Source organism: Hibiscus syriacus, unplaced genomic scaffold (assembly GCF_006381635.1).
Source record: "Hibiscus syriacus cultivar Baekdansim isolate YM2019G1 unplaced genomic scaffold, ASM638163v2 tig00111937_pilon, whole genome shotgun sequence".
Lineage (NCBI taxonomy): Eukaryota > Viridiplantae > Streptophyta > Magnoliopsida > Malvales > Malvaceae > Hibiscus > Hibiscus syriacus.
The window spans coordinates 663,151-686,649 of NW_024063215.1; the positions used below are offsets into that span (position 1 = coordinate 663,151).

Sequence of the window (23,499 nt, forward strand, 5' to 3'; positions counted from 1 at the left end):
TTTCAGCTATTTAAATATTCAAGTGGTTTCAGGGTGTAGAGCATGCATTCGTATGGTGTCAAGTGAGCTAGGAAGAAAAATGTTATGTAGGGAACACAGGAGTAAGAACCAAGTTTTTAGCGGTGAACCTTAGTAGAATAGACTAGAGTGACCTTAGATATTCTTTGAGGAATCGAGTCAGATTTAGTAGTCTACATAAGAGAAGTTGTTAGTACAAGTGTTGCTTGGCCTTAAGTTTGTGGATCTGGATATAAGAAAATGAGTGGTTATTCCTAGCTGAGAGAAATGTCAACTATAAGAGAATGTTGATCCAAATAACCTTCCACTCTTGTTTGTTCCAAAGGGAAAATAGCTGTGTGTGGCTTGTCAAAGTTAGGTATGAGATTATAAGGACTTTTCACGTCACTAGTTGAGAAAGTTGTGTGACCGACCGCAGTAATTAGTACTCTCAAGTTCAACGTTAGAGAAAAAGGATCTTCACAAGAGCGTGAGCATCCCAAGTCACCTTGCCATAAATATAAGGATTATCTCAATTAATGCCAAGGCACTTCAGTTGCTAATTGGACGCAGATGCCCCAAGTACTCGTGAATAGTAAGTTAGCGAGGTGTATTTTCCGATAAGTAGTTCCAAAATTTCACCTTAAGTAAAAATGATAACATAGGTAAGATAACGAGTTTCAAGTCTAGAGTGCGATTCTCAAGGTGTAGAGAACCCTCCGATTTCATTTTTATACATTCATACGTGAACAGTAAGGGAATCACTAAGTGATCCAAGCCTCGTCAGTGATGTCTTCATGCTGGTATAGAGTGCGAGCTATATACAATAGCAACATGCAACTTTAAGTGGTACCATGGATTTTAATGCTTTCGACTAAGAGATCAAGCATGTTAAGCATAATTTGACTAGCTTTAGTCATTAGTATTAGCTCAATGATGTTAAGTGATAGTAAGTGTAAATGTAAAGTCTCAGAATATTTAAGTCAGAGTGCGGTTGCAAGAGATCTTCGCTTGGTGAGGAGTGCTCTCTGAGAGAGTCAGATATTGTTCGTTTCTCTCGACAAGTGGTTGATTTTCAATTGTGAGCACCTTAGACCCTCAATCAGGTGAGTAGATCAAGTGTAAGCCGCAAGGAATGAGAAAGTAGTCTATTAGCGCAGATGAGTATTGAATCATTGTTACTCAACAGAATGATAGAGATTGATGTTAGTCGAGAATCTTCGTTACATCTTTAATGGCCAGTATCAAGACAGTTTGGCAAGTGCCATAAGATATCCATAGTTATATATGTTCAGCAAGTAAAAGAGGTTATCGAGTTATGAGGTAAGTTAACTCGATTGAGTAAGGTTAGCCAAAGAAGGTTTTGGTGATAGTAGATGAGTCATGGAGTAGTGTTCTCCTTGAGAAACATTCTAAGTATTCAGAGTAAGGACATCCAAAGTAAACATCGTTAGTTTTGCACTTAGGGTTTGATGCAATTAGCACCCTATAGGAAAAAGGAATTATAGATCAGTTTGTGAGTTGCTGAGTTGTAAATCAAGTGGTAGGGAATCTTTCATTGAGGTGCAAGTTGATATGAGTTAGGTGCTTCGGGTTTCTAAGTGGATGACCAGGATAGTCGTGGGTTGAGACCGAATAAATTTCAAAGACGAAATTTCTTTTAAGGAAGGGAGAGTTGAAACACCCCAAATTTTGGGTTAGTAGTTTTGGTTTTGACCGAGAGGTAAGCAGACCCCGTAAATTTCATAATTTAAGTCGTTGAGCTTAATTGGGTCAGGTTCGGGCCAAATTAGTCATAAAAATGAGATTTTTAACTAGTAGAAAATGAGGAAAAACCAAAGCATTATTTCCCCATTTTCTAAAGATGAAGCCTTTATATGTTCTTAGTTTTTCTTCTCCTTCTCTTCCATTCTTCTTCTCATCTTCCTCTTTAAGGGCCAAGCCAAAGGTAGAGAAACTCTTTTTCATTCATTATTTCCTTAGCAGCATCGGTTTAATCAAGCTTTGGGTTTTTATAGTTAAAGAGAAAAGTAGGACTTTCCACCAAAATCACTTAGGAAAAAAGTTTCGCTAAGCAAGGGGCTTATTTCGGGTTTAAAACCAATGTAGTGTATTTCTAATCATTTGGAGTGTTAAGATTTCCATATGTATGAAGTTTTTCTATGATTTGAATTTAATCATTTTAGGGTTTATATTTGATACGATGAACAAATCACGTTTAGAGGTTTAAAAAAACATATTTATGCTACTTTAAGACCCTATTAACTCCCTAATGATTACACTGAGGTTTTATCAGTCGGACCGGCCAAAGAAGAGGAGAAGGTAGACAACAAAACTGAATGCTTCGCCAACTCTGTCATGGCCACGGCTACCATCCTACTGCACTCCATGCTACCATGTTGTGGCGGCAGAAGAGTATCCCTGTGCATGTGTGATATGCTAAATTTTAATGCTCTTACATGTCCATGGTTGATAAATACAAGGATTGGTATTGTAATGTCGGTCTCTAGTGCACTGTATGTAATAGAATTTCTGAAGGATCAAATATATTAACAAAATTTTATCTGGTTTGCAACATAAATCAACCAATCCCAGTAATTAATGCAACATAATGGTGGTTTGTTTGAATTAAAGGATCATTGTCTGTGACGCAGAATGTAGGGTCTTCTAGTTTGAGACTTAATGGAAATTTCCCAGCTGATAGCTGATGCAAGTCTCTGAAACTACAATTCCTTTCCTCCGTGGGCTTAAACTTCTCCAACTTTGTTCGTTATGGGATCTTGGATAGGGTTGGGTATGATTTTTATCTGCTCTGACTTTGACCGATATATGAACTAACCTGACTCCGACCCGAAAAATCAATGATACATTCAACCCCGACCGGACTCCGACCCAACATATATTACCAGAAACAATGAACTGAAAAATTGCATTCAACAAAAAAAGTAAAAACCTATAAAAAGCAAACACTAAACAATATATATATATATATTATTTAGGGTTTGCCATATATATAATGGCATTTTCATTAATAAGTTAAAATATATATAATAAAATTAAAAATATTCCATCGGGTTGGGTCAGATTTTTAACCTATAACTCAACTCCGATTCGATCCCCAAAATCTTACAAAGTAAACCTGTCCCGACCGATTCAAACCTAAAATTTTTTAAAAGAATTTTTCTCCTATCTAGTCGGATCGGATTGGAATCTCGGATCCGGGTGAATTGCCATCCTTAATCTTGGATGCCTTCAAATAACTGCATAAATTAGAATAATAATAAATTGAAGTGTGTGAATATTAAAATTGGTGTTAATTTTGGGAGACATAGTCTATCTCACCATTACAATGATTATGACAAAATCCATTTTAAAATAATGATTTTTTCCACAATATAATATTTTTATTAATAAATAGTACTAACGTATTTATTTTTATAAGTAGAATATTTCCATCCTATTATCATCTATTAATAATTTGGAACTACGAGGAGATAATTATTTTATATAAAAAGGGTAAATTACACGTTTAATATCTAAACTATCAGTTTTAATTTATTTTAGTACCTAACTTTCATTTTTTTGTACAACCATACCTAAAGTTTAATTTTTATTTCATTTTAGTACCATTTCAAATTTAACATTAAATTTTGAAAAAAAAAAAATTAGGCACTAAAACAAACCAAAATGATATTTTAGGTACTAAACGCATTAAGTTTTTATTAATAAGTAGTACTAACGTACTTATTTATAAGTATAATTTTTCATCCTATATCTTCTATTAATAATTTGAAACTACGAGGGCATTTATAACTAAACTATCAATTTTGTCTATTTTAGTATCTAAACTTTCAATTTTAACTACTTAAAATTTATTTTTTTGTTCATTTAGTACCCTTCAATTTTTTTTTGAAAGAGAGTACTTGTATTATAAACAAATGCAAAGTACACCACCTCCAGGATCTCATTAAAAAACCTCCCTAAACCTAAATGGAAGAAAAAGAGTGAACCAAGAGGTGAACATGAACTAAAACAAGGACTACCTTAGGACAACATACAATGCTTACCCCTAACCACAACATAACTCACACAAACAACCATACATACCAATCAGCTTATGAAATAGATAAAAAAGGACAGTAAAAAAATAATTACAGCCTACACAACAGCAAAAACTTCATCGATCTTCAACCCAACAGTAATAAGCAGCAAGAACATTCATAACAGAATCGTTGATTCTGGATGGGAACGACAACCAACTAACAACCAAAACTTACTTAAAGGTCGTGGATCCTCCTTTACAATAAAAGTAGCCCACCTTCTCTTCAAATCCGAGTCAGATAGAGATCTACCAGATAATTCAGAGGAATTAAGATCAGATTTCAGCATATTGAATGTCTTCAAAGCTCGATCTCTTCTTTTTTTTTTCTCATCTTTCGAAAGGATTTTATCCTGAATATCCAAAAGAGACCCAAATTTCTTCTGCTTCCTTTTAAATCTATTAGACAACACCTTATCACATGAATAAATAGAATTTTTTGTTACTGGAAACTTTGACAAAACCCCCTATTCCACTATTCTGATAGAAAACGACTCTAGACTTGAACTTTCCAATGGCCTTTGGTTGTTGAAAAAAACATTTGTTGCCGAAGAACAATACCAAAACTAATATTTTATGTACTAAGCGCATTAAGTTTTTAACGGCGGGTACTAAAATGAAACAAAAACTAAACGCTAGGTATTGTTTTGAGAAAATTGAAAGTGTAGATACTATTAGGGGCCAAAACTGATAGGCCAGGTACTAAATGCGTCATTTATCCTAAAAATAATCTCGATAAGAGTGCCAATTTTAGAAACCTGAGCAGTAGTTGGTGAGATGGAGTGATTATTGTTTGACAAATTTACCAATATTTTTGTTATTTCAGGGGTGAAATCCGCAACCAACTCGGTAGAAAAAAGAGAGATTCAAAGTAATAAATCCTTCATTTTGCGGCAAGTTCTACAATGCGGCGCTTAAAAAACGGTTAAAACATGACGTGATCGATTAAAATTTAGATCGATTATGTTATATCATTTAACCGGAAATATTATCAATACCAATAACATATTAGGTACCGCTTATATAATGTAATACATAGCGTTTATAAAATAAAATAGGTTAATTACTAGAAACATTATCAAGCACAATAACATATTAGGTATCGCTTATATAATGTAATAGGTAGTGCTTATATAATAAAATTAGTTAATTACTGAAAACATTATTAAACACAATAACATATTAGGTAGCGCTTATATAACGCAATAAATAGCACTTATATAATAAAATATGTTAATTATTAATTGTTATTACAATATATTAGGTAAACGCCTAAAATATTACCAATGATAACATAACCAGTTTTATTATGATAAAACCGGTAAAATTTACCTAATATATTTAAAGTATCGATCATTTTTATAAAAATGATCGATACTTTACAATATAACAGGTAAAAATATGACAAAACCAGTTTCATTATGACTATACCGGTAAAATTTACCTGATATGTTGAAAGTATATATACTTTTTATAAAAATGTATCGATACTTTGTTGAAAGTTATGTAATTTATGTTTCAAAAATTTTTAATAGTGCTTCATGTTTTCCACCTAAAATATTAATTTAATAATTTCATTTACACAAAAAATTATTTGATTGTTTTGATATTTTATAAAATATTATTTAGAATTTAAATTTAATAATTTTAACCAAAGATAATAATAAATATGTAATATCTATGTTTAATATTTTTAATTTAATAATAATATATATCGTAACATAAAAATAAAACATTCGACGCGTATAATTACTAAATTAATATCCTAAATTTCACTCAAAAGATAACCTTAAATTAATGTTTTCCACATTGGTAGTGCTTATATAATAAAATAGGTTAATTACTAGAAACATTATCAAGCACAATAACATATTAAGTACCACTTATTTAATGTAATAGGTAGCACTTATATAATAAAATAGGTTAATTACTGGAAACATTATCAAACACAATAACATATTAGGTAGCGCTTATATAACGCAATAGGTAACACTTATATAATAAAATATGTTAATTATTTAATTTGTTATTACAATATATTAGGTAAACGCCTAAAATATTACCAATGATAACATAACCGGTTATTTACTGGAAACATTATCAAGTATAATAATGTAAACGGTAAAAAAAATAGGTTCTACCTATTACTTTAAACTACCTACCGGATATGTTGAAAGTATCGATTCCATTTAAATAAGTATCGACACTTTTGGAATTTAAAAGAAAAGCAGTAATAGCGTCTATAAAGTATCGATACTTTACAATATAACATGTAAAAATATGACAAAACCAGTTTCATTATGACAAAACCGGTAAAATTTAACTGATATGTTGAAAGTATAGATACTTTTTATAAAAATGTATCGATACTTTGTTGAAAGTTATGTAATTTATGTTTCAAAAAAATAGTGCTTCATGTTTTCCACCTACAATATTAATTTAATAATTTCATTTACACAAAATATTATTTGATTGTTTTGATATTTTATAAAATATTATTTAGAATTTAAATTTAACAATTTTAACCAAAGATAATAATAAATATGTAATATCTATGTTTATTATTTTTAAAAAAATAATAATATATATCGTAACATAAAATTAAAACATTAGACGCGTATAATTACTAAATTAATATCTTAAAACTCATTCAAAAGATAACCTTAAATTAATGTTTTTCACAGAGGTAGTGCTTATATAATAAAATAGGTTAATTACTGGAAACATTATCAAACACAATAACATATTAGGTAGCGCTTATATAACGCAATAGGTAGCACTTATATAATAAAATATGTTAATTATTTAATTTGTTATTACAATATATTAGGTAAACGCCTAAAATATTACCAATGATAACATAACCGGTTATTTACTAGAAACATTATCAAGTATAATAATGTAAACGGTAAAAAAAATAGGCGCTACCTATTACATTAAACTACCGGATATGTTGAAAGTATCGATTCCATTTAAATAAGTATCGACACTTTTGGAATTTAAAAGAAAAGCAGTAATAACTCCTATAAAGTATCGATACTTTACAATATAATAGGTAAAAATATGACAAAAACAGTTTCATTATGACAAAATCGGTAAAATTTAACTGATATGTTGAAAGTATAGACACTTTTTATAAAAATGTATCGATACTTTGTTGAAAGTTATGTAATTTATGTTTCAAAAAATTTAATAGTGCTTCATGTTTTCCACCTACAATATTAATTTAATAATTTCATTTACACAAAATATTATTTGATTGTTTTGATATTTTATAAAATATTATTTAGAATTTAAATTTAACAATTTTAACCAAAGATAATAATAAATATGTAATATCTATGTTTATTATTTTTAATTTAATAAATAATATATCGTAACATAAAAATAAAATATTAGACGCGTATAATTACTAAATTAATATCTTAAAACTCATTCAAAAGATAACCTTAAATTAATGTTTTTCACAGAGGTAGTGCTTATATAATAAAATAGGTTAATTACTGGAAACATTATCAAATACAATAACATATTAGGTAGCGCTTATATAACGCAATAGGTAGCACTTATATAATAAAATATGTTAATTATTTAATTTGTTATTACAATATATTAGGTAAACGCCTAAAATATTACCAATGATAACATAACCGGTTATTTACTGGAAACATTATCAAGTATAATAATGTAAACGGTAAAAAAAAAATAGGCGCTACCTATTACATTAAACTACATACCGGATATGTTGAAAGTATCGATTCCATTTAAATAAGTATCGACACTTTTGGAATTTAAAAGAAAATCAGTAATAGCGCCTATAAAGTATCGATACTTTACAATATAACAGATAAAAATATGACAAAACCAGTTTCATTATGATAAAACCGGTAAAATTTACCTGATATGTTGGAAGTATAGATACTTTTTATAAAAATGTATCGATACTTTGTTGAAAGTTATGTAATTTATGTTTCAAAAAATTTTAACAGTGCTTCATGTTTTCCACCTACAATTTTAATTTAATAATTTCATTTACACAAAATATTATTTGATTGTTTTGATATTTTATAAAATATAATTTAGAATTTAAATTTAACAATTTTAACCAAAGATAATAATAAATATGTAATATCTATGTTTATTATTTTTAATTTAATAATAATATATATCGTAACATAAAAATAAAACATTAGACGCGTATAATTACTAAATTAATATATTAAAACTCATTCAAAAGATAACCTTAAATTAATGTTTTCCACAGAGGTAGTGCTTATATATTCAAATAGGTTAATTACTGGAAACATTATCAATCGCAATGACATATTAAGTACTACTTATATAATGTAATAGGTAGCGCTTGTATAATAAAATAGGTTAATTACTAGAAATATTATTAAACACAATAACATATTAGGTAGCGCTTATATAACGCAATAGATAGCACTTATATAATAAAATATGTTAATTATTTAATTTATTATTACAATATATTAGGTAAACGCCTAAAATATTACCAATGATAACATAACGGTAAAAAAATAGGCGCTACCTATTACATTAAACTACCTACCAGATATGTTGAAAGTATTGATTTTATTTAAATAAGTATCGACACTTTTGAAATTTAAAAGAAAAGTTGTAATAGCGCCTATAAAGTATCGATACTTTACAATATAACAAGTAAAAATATGACAAAACCAATTTCATTATGACAAAACCGGTAAAATTTACCTGATATGTTGAAAGTATCGATCCTTTTTATAAAAAGGATCGATATTTTACAATATAACAAGTAAAAATATGACAAAACCAGTTTCATTATGACAAAACCGGTAAAATTTACCTGATATGTTGAAAGTATCGATCGTTTTTATAAAAAGGATCGATACTTTACAATATAACAGGTAAAAATATGATAAAACCAATTTCATTATGACAAAACCGGTAAAATTTACCTAATATGTTGAAAGTATAGATACTTTTTATAAAATTGTATCGATACTTTATTGAAACTTATGTAATTTATGTTTCAAATTTTTTTAATAGTGTTTCATCTTTTCCACCTGCAATATTAATTTAATAATTTCATTTACACAAAAAATTATTTGATTGTTTTGATATTTTATAAAATATTATTTAGAATTTAAATTTAACAATTTTAACCAAAGATAATAATAAATATGTAATATCTATTTTTATTATTTTTAATTTAATAATAATATATACCGTAACATAAAAATAAACCATTAGACGCGTATAATTACTAAATTAATATCTTAAAACTCACTCAAAAGATAACCTTAAATTAATGTTTTCCACAGAGGTAGTGCTTATATAATAAAATATGTTAATTACTGGAAACATTATCAAACACAATAACATATTAGGTACTGGTTATATAATGTAATATGTAGCGCTTATATAATAAAATAGGTTAATTACTGGAAACATTATCAAGCACAATAACATATTAGGTAGCGTTTATATAACGTAATAGGTAGCGCTTATATAATAAAAGAGGTTAATTATTTAATTTGTTATTACAATATATTAGGTAAACGCCTAAAATATTATCAATGATAACATAACCGATTATTTATTGGAAACATTATCAAGTATAATAATGTAAACAGTAACAAAAATAGGCGCTACCTATTACATTAAACTACCTACCGGATATATTGAAAGTATCGATTCCATCTAAATAAGTATCGACACTTTTGAAATTTAAAAGAAAAGCAGTAATAGCGCCTATAATGTATCGATACTTTATAAAAATGTATCGATACTTTACAATATAACAAGTAAAAATATGACAAAATCAGTTTCATTATGACAAAACCGGTAAAATTTACCGGATATATTGAAAGTATCGATCCTTTTTATAAAAATGTATCATTACTTTACAATATAACAGGTAAAAGTATGACAAAACCAGTTTCATTATGACAAAACCGGTAAAATTTACCTAATATATTGAAAGTATCGATCATTTTTATGTTGAAAAAGAATAAAAATGTATCATCACTTTATAATATAACAGGTAAAAGTATGACAAAACCAATTTCATTATGACAAAACCGATAAAATTTACCTAATATAAAAGGATCCTAATATATTAAAAAGGATCGATATTTTACAATATAATTGGTAAAAATATGACAAAATCAGTTTCATGATGACAAAACCGGTAAAATTTACCAAATATGTTGAAAGTATAGATATTTTTTTATAAAAATGTATCGATACTTTGTTGAAAGTTATGTAATTTATGTTTCAAAAAAAATTTAACAGTGCTTCATGTTTTCCACCTACAATATTAATTTAATAATTTCATTTACACAAAAATTATTTGATTATTTTGATATTTTATAAAATATTATTTAGAATTTAAATTTAACAATTTTAACCAAAGATAATAATAAATATGTAATATCTATGTTTATTATTTTTAATTTAATAATAATATATAACATAAAAATAAACCATTAGACTTGTATAATTATAAATTAATATCTTAAAACTCACTCAAAAGGTAATTAAATTAATGTTTTCTATAGTGAAATAAGTATGAACACTTATATATATGTATCGATACTCACTCAAAAGGTAACCTTAAAAATTATTTGATAGTTTTTCATGTTTTCTACCTAAAACATTATTAGTTTGTCAACATAATAGGTAGCGCTAAACCGAATTTATTAAATATCTTTTAATGTATCCGGTAATACCGTATATTAGTCGCATTTCCTAATACAATCCCTCATTTTGCACATGGAATGGTTTCACCATTAACGACTTATTTTGTTACAGTGTCCAAATAAACACTACATCTGTAGGAGAGCATTGATCTTTCCTCACACATACGCTATTGCATGTGAAGAAAGACGAAAAATACAGTTATTGAAGATACATAAAAATGACACGTGAATCCATGGAGTTCCTTATGATAAGGCTAGTATTTCTATGGTAAAAATTACGACTTTCTTGGGTTTTTTTTCCTTTCAAGTCCTGGCTCGAACCAGTGGCGATTGAGGTAACGGAGAGTGGGGGGACAAGATGCTCGGCGACATCAAATCATCCATTCTTCGAGATAGGCTGAGTTTAAGGCTGCTTCGCCTGCATAATTTACGTGGTGGAACCATGGCCTCGTTGTTCTTAACCACAAAGCTTCGAATCCTCGACAAAGCAACTTGCATGGTGCTGTCGTCCATGTTAGCAAAGCAAACCCTGAACCAACCCGGTTCGTCGCAGTGGAACGAAGAGCCCGGTGAAACGTTGAGCTTAACTTCACTGATGATCACCCGCCACAGTTCCATTTCCGCTTCGAATGTCTTGTCTTTGAGTAGTTTGCGCAGATCCATCCATATAAACAGCCCCGCATTGCTCTTCAGCGAACCGATACCGACTTGGGAAAGACTCCAGGTGAAGTACTTGTGCCTCTTAAACAACAGCTCTGCTTTCGCTTATGAAGTTGTCGACAAAATCGTCGTCCGACAGCATCGATGCGATCAGGTACTGAGTCTGCGACGACACCAGCCCGAAGCTCGACATCTTTCGGGCACAGCTAACGACGGCGTCGTTGTATGAGTACACGATGCCGACCCTGAAACCGGGGAACCCCATGTCCTTCGACAGACTGTAAACAATGTGGATTAGATCAGGGTTGCATTCGACGTCGTCTTCCTCTATGATCTCGGAAATACTAACGAACTCCGGCTCCATGAAGACTGTGGCGGCATATATCTCGTCCCCGATCAGGTGTATGTTCTTCTGGTTTATGAACTTTACAACGTTCTTCAATGTGTCTCGATCTAAGATTGTGCCCAGTGGATTCGATGGATTGGTTAGGAGTAATCCCTTGACTCGCAGGTTAGCTTCTTGTGCTTTTACATATGCAGCTTCTAAAGCATCTCCGGTGATGTTGAAATTATTGCAGCTCTCACAGTTCACTGGTACGAGTTCAACCCCGGTTCTCCACCTCAAGTCACGATCAAATCTGCAAATGAATGCCAAATTCAATAACTTTTTGTGCTAATTTGATGACTATTCCAAGAGCTACGAGTCAACTCATTTAAGCCATAACCCCATCCAGCTGTTGAGAGAGTGATTCAAATGAAAGTGACTGCTCAATTTTCTATGATGATTACTGTCCCACTGGGATTGATGCTTGATGGGTTTTGTTTTTCTAACAAATAATATAGTGAGCAGCCTAGAGCTTCAATGTATTTTGACATCGACCCAAAGAAGCACTGTTGCTTTAATGATTCCCATCAACCATTTTTCTTCTTTTTCATTAAGAAAAAGGGGAAGATGACTAAATTTAATCGTTAGAGAAATGAAAATATTTTATTTAATATTCAAGTAATGTTTAAGTCAAGAATCTAATTGTTTAAATAGCAATTCCCCCCCTCTTTCTCCGTACTTTCCATGTGTGGGTGTGTATTGGGACAAAGGTCAAAGTTTGTCATTAAGCAATTCACAATGGAGCTCTACTAAGTAACTACACAAACCTTGGACGCAACTATTTAAATTTGAAAGTTTTAGAAAAACTAATACTTCATTTTATTATTAAGATCGTTTAATAAGTTTATAGAATATCCATGTTTTATATAAATATAAGGTATAATATCATAATTAGCCTCCAAAGTTTTTCAAAATAATTATTTTGACTTCTATTTTTTTAAGCATTTTAGCTCTTAACATTTCATTTTAAGATAAAAAGATTTTAATGTTTGATTGAAAAATAATTTTAACCATTATTTTCTTCTAGAGCATTTTAACCCTCCAATGTTTCATTTTAGGGTTAAAATTTCCCTATTTTAGAGCGTTACGAGTTTATTAATTAATGATTTCAATCCATTGAGGGGCCTATGTAGCCAAAACAAAATGTTCGGCCAAAATACTTCTAAAAAATATGAGATAAAATTATCATTTTAATAAACATCAGAGACTAATTTTGACATTATGAATATAATAAAGCAGCAGAAATGATGCATTACCCTGGATAATAAGGAGTGGGAACGAGAAACGCTTCACCAGGATCGGCCAAGCAAAATGCAACCATCTCATGAGCTCCGGTTGCGCCGCCGCTCATAACAATTCGCTCCGGATCAAATTTCACTCTATCTCCCCTCACTTTCCCCATGAATTTTGCAACAGCCTGTGGCGTAAAAAATGCAGACAAGTTCCATTAAATCATCATGATCAATCAATAATCAAAATATTGAGGTCCTGATGGTATAATTAGCCAACCCCTCTGAACTCAGGCATCCCATGATAATCCTGGAAAAGTGCAGTCTCCTTGAATTTGCTCACACCTTGTGCAGTGCAGAGCGATTCTTCCGGGTGCTTGACCAGCCACTTTTTGACGATATCAAGGCAGAGCTGGTCCATGAAACCGTCAGTTTAAAATAGGTTCCAAAACAAAAGAACTGAGCACAAAAAAATCCCATGATGTTTGTGTTTTATTACTGAAACTATTACCTGATTCTCAGCTAGACCCATCTGGATAACTCCGTCAGGTCTGTCTACGGGATGAAAAGGATTGGTTTCGTACGCCTTCCAGCCTTCGAAATAAGGAGGAGTTTTCACCATGGCCATTTCCTGTAGCAATCTTAGACATGGCTGCCATTTTTTGAACAAAAGAAGCGGTTTGAGAAGAGAATAAGAGATTAGTTTGGTTGAGCTAATTGTGTGGGACTTGTTTGCATGCTTGGTAGTGATGAATGGGTATTTATAGTGTTGATAGAAGGGCTATGATGGCTCAGAAAAGTTGGAAAGTTTCCACTTTCCATGAAGGAACAATGTTAGTGTTTGACAGGAAGTGTCTTCAACATATATTTTTGTGTTCTGGTTTAGAATATTTGATAAAATATTCGTATTTATTTAGGAAAATCTAGACAGAGAGAGAGAGAGATTTTACTTGGCCTTCGATTAAGTTAATGCCATATGACTTCACGCATGATAGGTGACGGGTATTACTCGTTTCTTTGATACCTAGGTCTGTTGAACTGAATCTATGTCTGAATAGTAAATACGGGCTCCATGTATATATTCCGGTATATTTAATGCATTAATAACCTTTTTCCCCTTTTAATTTTAAGGTTTTGCCTTGATTAAACTAGACTGAACCGAATAGTAGGAATGTTAAAAAAATCTGGAACTGTTAACTGTAACCGTTACATTTAACAAGTTAATTAATTGAAACGTTAATATTAAACGGTTTCGGTTAACCGAATTACTAAAAATAATGATTAACGGTTAAGGTTACAGTTACAAATTTTAATAAACGGTTAACCAACGGTTAATAGTTAAGAAATTAAATTTATAATTTTATTTCTAATTTATTATTTTTACACAAATAACTTAATATGTTTCTACAATTTATAATTTATATATATATATATAATAAAAAAATTTATACAAATAATTTAATATATATATATATATATATATATATATATATATCATTTTTAATTTTTATTTCTTTGAAAATATAGAAATATTCTTACATTAATATAATTATGTGTTTATTGTTAAGTACTAAGATATTTGGAGATTAATAAAAACCGATGTAACTATGTATTAAGTGCTATATTTTATTTTATTTTATTTACTTACATTGGTGTAAGTATGTGTTAAGTTATATATTTTTTGTAGTATGAATTATGAAAAAATTGATAAATAATTGTAATAGGTTAACCTGTAACCGAACCGTTAATAATGGTTAACCCTTTCTTAACGATTAGGTTACGGTTAGAAAAATCTCATAATCATATAACTGTTAACCGTTTAGGCTAGACGGTACGGTTAACCGTACATGAACAGCCTACCGAGTAGCACATTGGCTTTTGTGGGTGAGTCTCCCAACGAGGATTTTCTGCATACACAAGGATTGAACCTGAGACCTTGCTTAAAAGTAGGTTTTTATAATTAATTATATTTAGGGTAAAATATATAAATGGTCTCCCGATTATAGGATACTACTTTATAAAGTCTCTCGACTATTAAAGTTACAAAATAGTCATTCGACTATAGAATGTTGCTTTATTAAGTTTATCGACTATTAAAAGTTACAAAATGGTCACTTGACTATTCATTAGGTTCTAAACTCGTTATTTTTCGTTAAAAAATTGGCGGTTTACTAAGCTGAACGTTAACATGATGATTGAGATATGATAATTGTTTAAAATTATGAGATTAAATTTTATCATATCACAGTCAATAGGTCAATGTTCAGCTCATAATACCATCGATTTTTTTTAAATTGACGAATTTGAAACATAATGATTGTCGGTGATCATTTTGTAACTTTTAATAGTCAAGAGACTCAACAAAGCAACATTTTATAATCGAAGGATCATTGCGTAACTTTTAATAAAGTATTGTAATACATATTGTCACTGAAAATAACATATAATTAACCTTAATACAACAAATATGTTTATACAAATTGAAACCAAGTCCAAAATATAAATTTCCATAACATATATTTACAAAACTTTTTGACTTATAAAATTGTTTGCTTATGTCGATATGCATTTGTCACAAACTTTTTGACTTATCATTTTTCCCTCCATCAAACACGATTTTTTCACCATTTATGCACATCCTTTGTTTTTCCTTTCCTTGCCTAAGAAATGATTTTGCAACATTTTTACATAGAAAAAACATTTTCCATGACATTAATTCTTTCCATTTCGCAGTAATTATTGAAATCTCAAATCTAATTTCCACGCACTGCATATCATCAAACACATTAAGCTAATTAAAGTCATATATCGACTCATCAAAAATCCTTTTAACAATTTTTTAAAATTATTTAATACATAGATGATGTAACATTAAATTTACATAATTTTATATATAACTTTAAACTGTGAATCCTAAATCTTAAATCCATAAATTTTAAATGAAAAATAATATTAAAATAAACAAAATTTTAAAAATTTAATTTGGGTAAAGTATACAAATAGTCTCATGACGGTAGAGTGTTACTTTGTTGAGTCCCCAATTACTAAAAGTTATAAAATGGTCTCCGACAATAGGACATCATTTTGTTGAGTATCCCGACTATTAAAGTTGCAAAATGGTCATCTGACTATTCATATGTTTCAAACTCGTCCTTTCCGTTAAAAAAAATGGCTTTTTGAGTTGGACATTAACCTATTGGCTGAGATATGATAAATCTGCTCCCGATTCCGTTTGAGTTGTATTTTATGGATCAAGTCTCCTTATATATTATGTTGTCGAGCCATTCAGGGATAGGCACGTATTTTTGTGTTAGGGGACGAACTTATAAAAAAATTAGGAGGAGCAAAGTTTTAAAAAAATTAGGAAGAGCAAATAGATTATCAATAGAAAATAAAAATAAAATATTTAAAATATAGGAGAATTTAAAATTTTAGGGAGGTGACTACCCCACCTATCCCCCATGGGTCCATCTCAAGAGTCAGTGCTTGAAACATTATGTCGTTGAGCCAGTGTTCGAAAGCAACACGATGTCAGAAGACATCATTAAAATATGATTTTCATATCTCAGTCAACAAATTAACATCCAGCTCAGACGACAATCAATTTATAACAAAAAAAGATGAGTTTAAAATATATGAATAGTCAGTTGATCACTTTATAACATTTAGTAGTTGGAGGACTCAAAAAAACAATGTTCAAAGGACCATTTTATAAGTTTTGATAGTCGGAACTCAACAAAACAACGTTATATAATTAGATGATCATTTGTGTACTTTACTCGTTTTATTTGTATTGCCATTGTATTTTTAATTGGATATATATGATAGAGTGTACATTTCTAGAAGTGGAGGATAGAGTACCGACATGGGGAATGGTTGAAGGGATTAAATTAGAGAGACCGACTTCATTTTTTTTTTTGACACTTACAAATTTTAGCAGAAAGGTCTCCATCTGCTTATCTGCTCACTGGCCCCATTTCCCCTGGAATTATTCAACTCTCTTTGGCCCTATTTTTTAAATGCTCCCCAGAGATGGTATATATGCATTGACTTGTTTATATTCTTTTCCTTTTTTAAAACAATTGGATTACACTAAAAAAAGATAATACTTTTATATGGTTTACATACTTCTTTTAAGTGATAATATTTTAGTTGATCAGTTTGATTTAATATGGTAAAGAGGATGCCTCGAAATTTTTTATGTTTTATACTCAAATCTCTATTATTTGTCCTTGATAAATAGTAAAGTTATTAGGGTTTAGATCTTAGAATTTAGAACTAAGAATTAAAAAAAATTAATGGAAAATTTTATACAATTTATGTATTAAATAATTCTTAAAATATTTTTTTGGGTAAACTACATATTTACCCACCTACCTATTCTGGTGATTATATTTTGGTCACCAACTATTTTTTCAAAATACCTTACTTTATGGTTTGGTTTCATTTTGGTCATATGACGTTAAAAAATTTGTTAACATGACAACTTTTTTTTATTTTTTTAATGATGATGTGATATTACCTTATGGTAACACGTCAGTTGTTCTACTTATTTTCTACAGTGAGTGATCAAAACGGAACCGAAACGTAACATTATGTATGATTCTAAAAAATAGTTATGTGACAAATACGAAATAGTAAAAATAGGTGGATGACTAAATACATAATTTACCCTGTTTTTTTTATACTAGTAGTTTATAAAGAAAAACTAATAATACTAGTAGGTTGGTAATTAAAATTTACTAATAGGGTTCCCAATATTGAAGGAAGTCAGAAGTTTTTTTTTTTGAAATAGTCTCGAGTGATTATAAAATAGTTTATGTTCATAATCTCTCATTGTCATTGATAACACACATATAACTTGTAGATGCAACTGTTCAAACCCATGAACTCCATTGATAATAATAGTCCCATTAATTAGGGATGACAATGGGTCAGGTTAGGGTCGGGTTTTTGGTTAACCCGATGGGTTAGTAGTTTTGGGTTTACCCGAGAGGTAAGCGGACCCCATAAATTTCATAATTTAAGTTTTTGGGCTTAATTGGGTCGAGTTTGAGCCCAATTAACCCTTCCTAATTAGTTATAAAAAGGAGATTTTTAATTAGTATAAAAATGAGGAAGGACCAAAATTGTTATTTCCCCATCTTCTAAAGATGGAGCCTTTATATATTCTTAGCTTTTCTTCTCCTCTTCTGTATTTCTTCCATTCTTCTTCTCATTTTCCTCTTCAAGGGCCAAGCTAAAGGTAAGAGACTAACTCTTTTTCATATTTCTTTTTCATTCATTATTCCCTTAGCAGCATCAGTTTAGTGAACCAAGCTTTGGGTGTTTATAGTTAAAGAGAAAAGTGGGAGTTTTCACCAAAATCACGTAGGAAAGAAGTTTGGCTAATCAAGGGGCTTTATTTCGGGTTTCTATAACCAAGGTAGTATATTTTTAATCATTTGGAGTGTTAAGATTTCCATAAGTATGAAGTTTTGCTATGATTTGAATATTTAATCATTTTAGGGTTTATATTTGATATGATGATCAAATCATGTTTTAGAGGTTTAAAAGACGTATTTATGCTACTTTAAGACCCTAGTTAACTCCCTAATGGTTTATAACTTGATTAGAAATCAAACCATGGCCTTTAGGGTGATTTTTGGGTGATTTCCTGAGCCTAAATAACCATTTTTGTGTCCGAGTATTGATATTGGGATGAATAATATCGATAATAGATGAATTAGGGCTAAAATTAGGGATTTCAAGCTGGGAGTATCAATACTGTTAAGGGGAGTATCGATACTGCCTTTATAATACCGATAATCAGGGTGGAATACCGATATTGATCCTTAATTTTTGAAATAGAATGCATTTCTGGTATCGATACTCATAGGGGTATCGATACTTGACCCTAGGGTATTGATACTTCTCACTTTGGAAGTTTAGTTTTGACTTGGTTAAGGCCCGTAAGAGCTAAGAATGATCTATAATAGTAAGAATTAGTCCGTAAGGAATCGAAATGCTGAATATGCCTAGAAATAATTGTGGAAGCGAGTTACAATAGGAGTAACAATTCTAAGCGGTATAAGCTAAGCTATCTTCAGTTGAGCATATATACAGAAAAAGAATAACGAGGATCATTACAGGGGATGTATCGACCAACGATACAATGAACGAGTCTGAATCAAAAATAGTAGAGAGTGTGGGCTTCGAGAATGTCAGTGAACCTTTGAGGTATAAGACGTTCTTTCAATCCAATGAGTATTGAAATAAAGTTTAATAAGAGAAATCAGAGTGTCGCTACTCAGAGTAGAACCCGAGTCAGGTACTATGCTAGTGGATAATTAGTAAGCGAACAAAAACCTCAAAAATAGTCGTAAAACCCCAAGAATGCATAGAGACTTCACTAGAGGTGGAGAAAAAGTAAATTACCCTTTAGTAACGAGCAACCAGAGTGGAGTAGCATAGTAAATAACATCAATAGTATACCAATAAGCCTTTACGTAACGTTTTGGTTAGAGAACAAGTAAGATAACATCTAGTGAGAGAATGAACCAACTTTAGTGAGTCCGGTTGCGCTAGGGTATACCCAAGTTACCTTAGTTATCCTAATGGGGCATTGTCAGTGCATGAGGTACTTCAGGAGCTAGTGAGGACACGAGGCCCAAACATTCACGAGGAGTCAGTTAGTGCTGTCAGCATCGTGTGGCCTATGAGGCTTAGGTATACATGTATAGTCGCATCAGTTTAGTCAGGTGGTGATGATTTTCTAGTGGTATAGGATATCCGAGAACACCTGAAGTAAGTGCGCAAGGCACTTTTGCTGCTGAATATGTGCTGAGGCATTAACATTCGCCAGGGGTGGATTGGCAAGTGTGATGTCCTTACCCAGATACACCACAATAAGTGCGTGAGGCACTTCGACGACTAATTTGGGCGCGAGGCCTGACTCTCGTGAAATGTGTGTTAGCCGGACGTGATATCCGTAGTTGCTAGTGTCTTATGGCTTTGTGAGACTAGATACTAGTCATCATTGCATATAGATAATACACGATTGTGTTAGAGTTGCATTTATATAATGCAAAGCAATTGCAGTCTGAGTAGAGGCCATATAGAGGTGTGATCATGGCGAGGCCCTTGTTCAAGGACTAAAGGAAGCGTGAGACCCTATTTCAGTGACAAACCAATTAAACTTTAAGTAGGTATCACTTCATCAAGATCATGTATGTGCCTACTGCTTAGTACCAAATCTTTAGCACGATTATGTTTATGAGACTCTTAATGATGTTTTAGATTAGCAATTATACTACTGGCTTTGTAAGCTCAAGCTTCGGATGTTTTTCGTTGGCATGTCAGTAGCTTGGGTAGCTCGTTGAGCACCGTCATAGCAGGACTTCCAGCATCTCCTTCAGAGTACTGTATTGTAGTTTTAGTGGGCATATGTATTCATAGAACCTTACTTGTGTAATTATTTTATCAAATAATGAGATGTATTATTTTGAATTTAAATTATGTGTCACGGATATCCGGTTTGTAAAATATATTAATAACTATTTTATATGTTATATGATACTATTGAGTATGTTTTAAAAGAGAATGAGAAGGTTTTTTTGAATATTAGGGTTGCCTAGGTAACCTAATATGGCACTTTAGGCCCAATTGGGTCTAGGGTGTTACATTTAGTGGTATTAGAGCGTCAGGTTGAGACAGTCCTAGGACCTTATGGTCAGTTTTAGTAAGATGTCAGTGAATAAATGCACTTATGTAATGAACGTACTTGTATAATTCTAGAATTCTGATGGTGCTTCATTCCTTAATCTGTGTTGTAGAGTTTTACATTGGCTAATAGTTTCAAGAGTGGCCTGAGGAGGCAGTTCCTTCAGCTAGTTCAGGGAGATCATTCGGTGTACGAGTATGAGAGAGAATTTCTTCGTTTGAGTCGCTATGCTCCATAGTTAGTTGCTACTAAGGCCTTGAAGTGAAAGAGGTTCCTTGAGGGACTTCGTATAGAGATCTTTGATCAGTTGGCGGTAGACCCGCTAAGGAATTTTCAGGATTAGCACGACAAACTAAAATCGTAAAGAGAATGCAAAGTATGAGGAATAGTTTATGGTGAGTCCATCACTCTGAGTTTGAGGACTAACGTATTAGTAGACCTATCGTGTAATACCCTAAATTTTTGCTAATGACTAAAATGTAAGTTTTGAAAGTTTTATGGCAAGGTATAATTTTTAAAAAGTTAGGGACCAAAAATATAATTTTCAAAAGTTATATATTTTGGTACGTAAATAAATAGTTTTTCTGAAATAATTATTTTTGTGGGAATTAGAATTTTGATGAGGGATTTGTATTAAAAGTTACAAAGCACTAAAGTCCGATAGGATAATCGAATCAAATCGAACCGAAATTTCATGAAAATTTGAAGGATACCAGATAAAGGTTGGAAATATTTATTTTTATATTTTAGAACATTTAAATTTAAGGTGGATCGGTAGAATTGAAGTCAATTTAACTTATTTAGCCGATATTGGGAAACTTGGTGACTAAAGTGATTTTTGAAAATGGCATGGCCAAAGTGGAAAGTCAATTTCAAATCGGTTCATCCTTGACTATGAATATTTTAATGGAATATATTATCAATGAAATTTGGTAATTATCATAATTTATTCATGGTGAAATTGTAATTTCTCATTAATTGAATTTAAAATTCAATAAAATTAAATGGTGACAAGTGTTTTAATTGATAATTACCAAGGAAACTGGCTGAAAAATCAACCCCTTCTTGTTGATGTTGCCGTGAGCTTCCATATCTAAATGGTTTAGATTTTCAAATTGATTTTTAATATTATTCGGTCAATTTTTGGGTTAAGTTATTAGATAGAGAATTAATCTACTTGTAATTCTCTATCAAATGGTATAAATAGCTCATGGAAACATGCTAAAATGATGAATATCATGATTTGTTTGGATGAAGAACAAGTTTGATTTTGGTGATCTAAAGCTTGATTTTTATAAAAATTTGTTGATTTTTATAAGATTTTGCAAACTAGGGTTTTGTAGTGGTTGGTTGAATTTTGATGTTAAGATTATTAGAATAACATGAATTTAATGATTAGGATATTGAATTCATGCTTGAAATTGAATGAAAATCAAGTTCTTGTGCATTAAGGGTATTCAGTCATAAAGGGAAAATTAGGGGGGAAATGTTAAAAATTTCCTATGGTCTAGAATTGATATTAGATGAATTCTACATACTTTGGAAATTGAATTGGATCAATTTGGGACATTGAGATAGAAAAAGGGCTATTTTGTAAGCTTTGAGAATTGTGGGACATTGTAGCAAGAATGTGATATTTGAGGTGTTTATTGAAGAATTTTAATATTAAAATGCTGAAATTTTAAGTTAGAAAGTTGGTTGAAATCGAATTCCAAATTTGGGAGAATTTAAAGGTGGAATCCGAAAGGTCTTATAAGTTTTAGGACTTGATTGTAAGTTTATTAAATGTGGAAGTGTCATTTGGGTAAAATATTGCAAGGCTTGAAATTTATTAGTATGCTGATATTTTAGTTTAAATATGGAGTTGGGATCAAATTGCATGTTTATAAAGGTGGATAATTGATTTTGAAAGTCTAAGAAAGTTTATGGTGAAATTACCAATTTTTGAATGTTAAATTAATAAATTGAGTATTTTATTATGGCGCTGGAAATTTTCGTAATTAATATGCAATGATCGTAATATTGTATGATCATGATGAATTTAAAAGAAAAGTTAAGGTGAATTCTAGAAAGAATTCATAATTAGTGGCTTGATCGCGTAATTAGCAAAGTTAAAGGGTTGATGATGAAAATAAATATTATGGAATTGAATGAGTATTTTGAGAAGTTTGAAATTATGATGGAAGTATGATTTAGTTTATGTAATTATTTAGTATCGATCATTTTTATAGGATTTATATTTTCATCGGAATAAGATTATGTTAGTATAATACGAACATATAGATTGAAAATTATGCATATATGTGATGTCGTACAGACTACGTCAAGTATTTTGATTTTAGCAATTCGAAAGTAAAGGATAAAGTACATGAAAAGAAAAAGAGGACATCGTAGGAAAGGTTCAATAGTGAGGCAAATGTGAGTGCAATTTATTTATTTAATTATTATGATTGAGGAAGACTTGCGTTAAGTCAATCTCATATGTTTTATTTTAAGAAGTATGATTTAATTCTGATTATGAGATAATTTCCATAATGCTTTATGAATATATTATGAATGATTTTTTGATGTGAATTACCCAAGACTTATATATATAATATTTTCTGGAAGTTATTGAAATGAAATTCTAAATAAACTATTGGGCATAAATTGCTTAAAGTATTTTATATAATAGATGATTGATGGGTATGAACTGCCCAAGTAATGATTTTTGGTAATGATGA

The 23,499-nt window shown here is 30.6% G+C and overlaps 1 pseudogene; it reads right to left on the bottom strand.

Moving 5' to 3' along the window:
* Positions 1-11,030: 11,030 nt before the first annotated feature.
* On the bottom strand, positions 11,031-13,917 carry LOC120172981 (annotated as a pseudogene).
* Between the last annotated feature and the right edge of the window lie 9,582 nt (positions 13,918-23,499).